General features: G+C 32.0%; 1 long non-coding RNA gene across 1 annotated transcript in view; it reads right to left on the bottom strand.

The window, feature by feature from the left end:
• LOC122246444 (uncharacterized) overlaps positions 1 to 5982 on the bottom strand; it is a 117037-nt gene extending 111055 nt beyond the window's left edge. Inside the window, exon 1 of the long non-coding RNA XR_006222600.2 lies at positions 5806 to 5982. This is a non-coding gene — a long non-coding RNA (uncharacterized LOC122246444). The remainder of the gene's footprint in view (positions 1 to 5805) is intronic.
• Between the last annotated feature and the right edge of the window lie 1518 nt (positions 5983 to 7500).

Here is a 7500-nt window from a genome sequence, read left to right as displayed (position 1 = left end):
TGTCTTCCTTCTTTCATCATTTCGTATCTTTCTTTCTTTCATCGGATATCTCTTTCCAAAATTTTTTGAAAATTGCGGAATATTTTTTCATCCTTATTTCCATTCCATTCAATTTTTTTTTTTTTCATTAATTTTCCTTTGATCTCAGTTTCTCTCCTTTTTCGAAAAAACAAGGAAAACTTGGCTTATAATTTGTTTCCTTCTATCTTCCTTTCTTTTGTTTTCTCATTCTTTCTTTCATTATTTCTTTTTTTTCTTACTTTCACTTTACCTTTCTTTTATGATTTATTTTTTCCTTTTTCTTTTTTCTTTCTTTATCTATTCATCTATGTATCTTATTCTTTCTTTTTTCCGTCCTTTATATCTTTCTCACTTTTTTTTCCTTCTTTCTTTCATTTATTCCTTCTTTTATTCTTTTTTCATACCTCTTTCAATCTTTCATTTATTTATTTTACCTCTCTCTCACTGTCTCTCACTGTCTCTCACTGTCTCTCACTGTCTCTCAATCTCCCTCAGTTCCTCTTTCAGTCAAACATATATCACAACTTCCGTCAAAGAGGCAAATGAAATAAACGAAAAAATAACACAATAAAAATGTAAAAGAATACCTCACAAACGCAGTCAAGAGCGTGAGTGACGCTTTGAATGCGAAACTGCGATATTTTGCTTGTATTTCGAACGGAGTGTCAGAATAAAAGTAAAAAATAAAAATGGGTGAAATGATTTTAAAAAAAGAGAAAAGGATGGACATTGTTTTTAAAAAATGGTAATAGTATTGTTGCTGATAACGATGATAATGAATATTTTAGTAATGATGATAATGATAATGATCACAATAATAAAGATAATTATATTGATAATATTAATGTTGATAACAAACATAATATTCATAATACTTATGGCAATAATGATAATGATAATACTGATATCAATAATAACGATAGTAATGATATTGATAAATAAAATTATATAATAACAATAAATATGAGAATAATGATTATAATGATAATATTAAGGATGATAGTAATAATATTGATAATAACAGTAATAATAATAATGATAATAACAAATTATAACATCAATGATAGTAACGATAATAAAAATGATAAAGTAATGAAAATGATATTAATTTTTAAAAATCTGATAGTAAAAACGACCATGACAATAATAATAAAAATGAAAATAACAATGAAAAATTGAAATAAATGAAAAAATAATCGAGCGTCCGATCTTAACAACGTTCCTCCCACTACCAAGGGAACGTAACTAACAATCATTATGACGCGACAGAGCCTAAATAGACTCCGTCAGTGCAGCGTATCATCGTAAGCTACTTTTAGTAACTAGGGGTTTACGTGTCCGTATGGCATGTTCTGGCGACGGCTTGGACACCAGGTTTATGTTTATTTCTCTTATGGAATGAGTTTGTAAGTGTTTGTGTGTGTTTGTGTGTGTGTGTGTGTGTTTGTCTCTCTCTCTCTCTCTCTCTCTCTCTCTCTCTCTCTATATATATATATATATATATATATATATATATATATATATATATATATATATGTGTGTGTGTGTGTGTGTTATCCTAATCCTTATGATCGTTATCATTATCATCATTATCCATATTACTATAATTAGCATTATCATTATCATCGAAATTATTATCATTATCTTTATTACCAACATTGTTGCAGTCGTTATTAGTATCATTATAATTACTATCATTATTATCATTATTGTTCTTATAAGTAATATCATTATTATCATTTTATCATCAATATCATTATTTGTTATTATCATTATCAATACTATTATTTGTTATTGTCATTATCAATATTATTAATATCATTTCTATCATTCTTATTAACTGTATTATTGTCATCATTATCATCATCATTCCATACGTACGTGTTCCAATAATATCATCGCAAATATTACAACTCCCATCATCATGCTTATCCTTGCCATTACTGCTTTTATCACTAAAGAAAACAATTATTTCCCTTTCAGCTCACATGTCTCCCACTCAAACGCTCGGGTGCCACTGCGAGCTCTATACGCCAGTCTAGATGCCACTGTGAGTGCCACCTTGGGTCTGGCACTGTCTTATTACGAACCTCCCCTCTTATCACTCTAATTGCCACGTTCCCTTCTCCAATTACCGCATCAAATAAAAAAAATATGAAGTAAAAGCTTTGTTGGTTAAGTTCTCCCATGGAACTTAATCATTTTATTTACTTTATATTTTTCATTCTTACTTTTCATTCATCTTCACATTCTCGCTTTTTAAAAAAAAATTGTACATGTTCACTTGCTTTCCATTCTTATACTTAAAATCATTATCATTCACACTTCTCATTCTCACCTAGTTTTCATTCTCATTTCCATTCTCTCTTCTAAAATTCACTTTCATTCTCACTTTTAATCTGAAAGTCACAACATCCTTTTACGGACCGCATTCCTGCTCTTATCTCTACGCCATGGTGCAATAATCATCAAATCATGCTATCATTCTTGACTAAATTACGAGGAAGAATTGTTGATGAGAACTATTTTTAGACATAATGGTATCAGTTGCAATTATTTCTTCTTTCTCGATAATGGCTGCCTAAATATTGCACTCACCTTGCTGTCATTACAGATGTCAATACTAATTTCTTCCTTTCTTTGTGGCCCTTTGTCATGTCATATTTTTGTGTGGGCACGTGTGTGGGGGTGGGGGGGGGGGGTAAATGAGTGTGTGTGTGTGTGTGTGTGTGCGTGTCTGTATCTGTGTTTAAGTGTGTGTGTATGTGTGTGTGATTGTGTGTGGGGGAGGTTAAGTGTGTGTGTGTGTGTGTGTGTGTGTGTCTGTGTCTGTGTTTAAGTGTGTGTGTGTGTGTGTCTGTGTCTGTGTCTGTGTCTGTGTTTACGTGTGTGTGTGTGTGTATGTGTGTGTGTATGTGTAAGTATGTTTGTGTGTGTGTGTAAGTGTGTTTGTTTGTGTGTGTGTATGTGTGTTAGTGAAATAGTTCACACTGCGTTCTTAATCATTTATTCATCGGAGTTTGTAATGTTTCTGCAAGGTCATGACACAATCCTTGCACTAGAATACTCCTATGTCAGCAAGAGAAAAGAAAGTGTTACCTAATATCCTACTTCTAATGAACACGGTCTTGACAATTAACAAGAAAACAAGTATTGTTACCTTACATAATTAACATGATGTCCTTTCCGATATGGAAGAGTATTAAGTCGAGATTATCTTAATTGCAATAATCATAAGGTTAATGAAGATAGATGTCTTTAGCTTAAAACCATAATGCTAATGAAGAACACTTGCTTCTATATTCTTCTTTATCCGTTTTTTTTTTTTTTTTTTTCTTATCATCTGTTAATATATATATTCATACTCTTATTCTTGCTATCGTAATCATTGTTATAACCGTTGGTATTATCAAGTCAAAGATATCTGTAGCACCGTTATTATCATTATCACTGATATATCATCGTTATCATTATCACTGATATATCATCGTTATCATTATCACTGATATATCATAGTTATCATTATCATTAATAGTTATCATTATCATTAATCTCATCATGATGTTTACTATCACTATCATTACTCTTACTATCATTATCATTATCATTATCCTCCTTGCCACTATCATCATCATAATTGTTATCCTCGTCATTATCATTATATCATTATTATCATGATTATCACTTATACTACTATAAAAAAAAATATTAAGATTACCACAATCTTTATCAACATCTTTATAAAAGAAATCATTGATATCATTATCATTATTATTATTTACTTTCATTCTAATCATTTGTTATTGGTACCATTATCATTGTTATTGTTATTGATATAATTTTTGTTATTATCATTGTCGGTGTCATTATCATTATAACTAACATTACTATTGTCATTATGATTATCATTTCTATTATTATTATTCTTATCTTCATCATTATTCTTATCTTCATCATTATAATTTTCATTATCATTATCATCATTATCAGTAATATCATTACTAATATTCATATCATTGTCGCTGTTTTCATCTTTATAAAATCATTATAGTATATTTCATCATTATCATCATTATTATCAATATTGTCATTATCATTATAATCATCATGATTGCATTATCAGCATTACTATCATTATCACTATTGTTTTTAACATTAATAACAATTGTTACTGTTATCATTATTTTTATTATTATCATTATTGCCATTATCATATTATCTAGGTCATAGTCATTTTATCATTATCGTCATCATGATAACTATCATTATCATTATTAATATTTTTACTATAACCAACTATGATATTGCAGCATTACTATCATTATCATTATCAGTAGTAGAAGTAGTAGTATCATTATTATCATTATCATCATTATTACCGTTTTATCATAATGATTATTATAATTATTATCATTATCCTCTTTATCATTACCATTACCATTAACACCATCATCATCATATTTGTTATATTTATTATTATCATCATTATCATAATCATCATTATCATTCATATGATTATAATTGATATCTTTGTCATTATCATAATCATCATTATCATCATTATTATCATAAGTAACATTATCATTATCAGTAATGCTATCTGTATCATTGTTATTACTACTACTATTATCAATATCATTATTATCATCATCATCATATACCATCATCCTTTATTATGACCACCAACATTATTGTTATTATAACAGGAATTGTGGAAGATATCTTTTTAATTACTCTAATCATCATCGACATCATAACGGAGATAATGCTACAATGATAACAACCATTGATTGCTGATAGAACTGGTAATTACTATGATCTTTACTATCATTACCGTTATTACGGCAGTAATTGCAGGGCGATATTAGACGATGCCGACAATTATCGACCATGTTCGTAATGAGTTTGGTAATTATTACTTACTTTCATTACGATCGTCACTAGTCTGGCATTACTACAATTCCCACAATTACTACCACTTCCGTAATCATGTGATAATCGATCGCCATAAGGATGAGTTTCGTTATCACTATCATTAGTACTATGATGAATACCATTATGATCACTTACTTTATTGTGAAAGTTAATAACAACAACTAAAGATAATCAACCATGATATCAGACTAGTAGTAGTTACTAGTGTTATTACTCTCATCACTGTCATTATACCAGTTCATTATCCTTCCTAACAAAGATGTTTGGTCGAATCAGCACATCCCCCCCTCCTCCCCCCCCCCATCCACCACCACCACCTCTTCGAGATAACAACTTCCGATAAGACATCATTAAGAAGCAACTATCGCATTGGTAATCAGGATGCTGTAGGATCTCTTGTCCCATCAGCTCTCGATCACCAGCGAGGAATAATTAATTCTAGGTAATTAAGGGGCGTTCATTGACATTTGCTTTACGTTACTTTGTTGTTGTTGTTTTGCTTTTGTTTCTTTGTTTTTTGTTTGGTGTTAACACATTCTATTTCTCTTTAAGTTCTTTGAAAATTGATATCTCTTTCTTACTCTTTCTCTTTTATCTCTCTCTTTCGATTTCGCTTTCTCTCTCCCTTTCTTTCTTTACTGTTCTCTTTCGATTTCTTTTACTTTCCTTCTTCTCTCTCTCTCTCTCTCTCTCTCTCTCTCTCTCTCTCTCTCTCTCTCTCTCTCTCTCTCTCTCTCTCTCTCTCTCTCTCTGTGTGCCTATCTATCTATCTTGAAGAATGTTTGACGTCGTTGTTGATCAAAAACTTTTTGTGCATTCATACAATAGTAATAACAATTATAATCTTACCAATTCTTCAGAAGTCAGCAAACAAATCCAAGCTTCCTGGATCATCAAATAGTCAAGACGTTTTCATTTCTTTAGTTCCTCAAAAAGTTTGTCTTTTTCTGGAAGTCGAGTTATTTCGGCCCCCGGGAGCACGAGCAACAACACCCTACCGTCACGAGTCTGAGATGATCACTGCCAAGTGAAGGCTCCGACACAGTGTCTACCCTCGGCCACGCGAGTTCTACGTTGCCAGATACCCTTTTCTTTCTTTTTGTTTCACCATTATAGACGTATATCCTTTATAATTTATAATTTTCTTTGAGCATTATATGTTTTCTATATTCATTCTTTAACTTCTGCTTGTTGATTGTCATTTTAGTTTGGTTTAGACTTTAATTCTTCCACAGGCGAATCGTTCTGGCACAATGTGAGAGATCAACTAACATTTGAATGAAATCAAGTAGGCTTCATAAAGTTTAAAATCATTGCCGTGATCACAAATAGTTGGCTGCATTTGTGATATCGTTGTTTATTTGCCTAACTTGATGATATAAAGGGAATATTATTGTAATTATAACGATACGTCCGAGTAAATGAAATATGCTGATTTAGTCCTTAGAGTTTTGTGCTACAATTATTTCTACGTACCGAAACATAGTGATAATTAAAGTTAACTCCCTCATTGATATACGCCGTATATGCAAATGAGATATAAAAATCTGAATTGGCTGAAGTTCTGCCAAACTCATGAATACGTCCCTGGGTCAAGAGGCTTATACAGGGCTCCACTATATATTCTTCTGTACTAGTTTTGGTTAATTATGCGCAAACCTAAGGTAATAACACTCATATATGTATGTGTATGTGATTGTGTGTGTATGTGTGTGTGTGTGTGTGAGTGTGTGTGTGTGTGTGTGTGTTTATATGTGTGTGTGTTTATATGTGTGTGTGTGTGGCGTGTTTGCGTGTTTGCATGAAATCAAATAAATCGTTACAATTTTCCGCTAGATTTCCGTTAGATCGTCGATAACGTTCGGAACATCCTTTGATGTCGTTACTAAAGGGAAAAATTACCAAATTACAAAGTCATGTTAAGCAGAGCTGTGATACTTCCTGTATAAAAATATGGATTAATTGACATTCAAAACATGAGAAATAGAGAGAGAGAGAGATAGGGAGAGAGAGAGAGAGAGAGAGAGAGAGATGGGGAGAGAGAGAGAGAGAGAGCGAAAGAGAGAGAGAGCGAGAGAGAGTTAGAGAGAGGGAGAGAGAGAAAGAAAGAGAGAGAGAGAGAGAGCGAAAGAGAGAGAGAGAGAGAGAGTTAGAGAGAGGGAGAGAGAGAAAGAAAGAGAGAGAGAGAGAGAGCGAAAGAGAGAGAGAGAGAGAGAGTTAGAGAGAGGGAGAGAGAGAGAGACATAGATATAGATATCGCTCTTCCGCTTTCTCGCTATCTGGTTTCCTCTGCCTTATCTGGAACAGCTCCAGCATAAGAACCTGCTTTTATAATAATAGTCCAGAGTTAAAAGAAATAAAGATTACAATAATTACATTCACTTACCAAGCCGTACCCGCTATCATGCAATCTAGATTAAACTGTCCTTGATAGAGATTCTAGCTAAGTGCCTCCCATATCACTATCAAATTCGCTAATACAAGTTTGCAATTGATTTCGCTAATCATGAAGTAATTCAATCGATGTAACGCAATTTTAAGAGA

This window comes from Penaeus japonicus, unplaced genomic scaffold (assembly GCF_977035675.1).
Source record: "Penaeus japonicus unplaced genomic scaffold, GWHDUDI00000001_assembly GWHDUDI00000016, whole genome shotgun sequence".
NCBI classification, from domain to species: domain Eukaryota; kingdom Metazoa; phylum Arthropoda; class Malacostraca; order Decapoda; family Penaeidae; genus Penaeus; species Penaeus japonicus.
The sequence above is the reverse complement of the archived record's forward strand: the minus strand, read 5'-3'. Positions and strand labels throughout refer to the sequence as shown.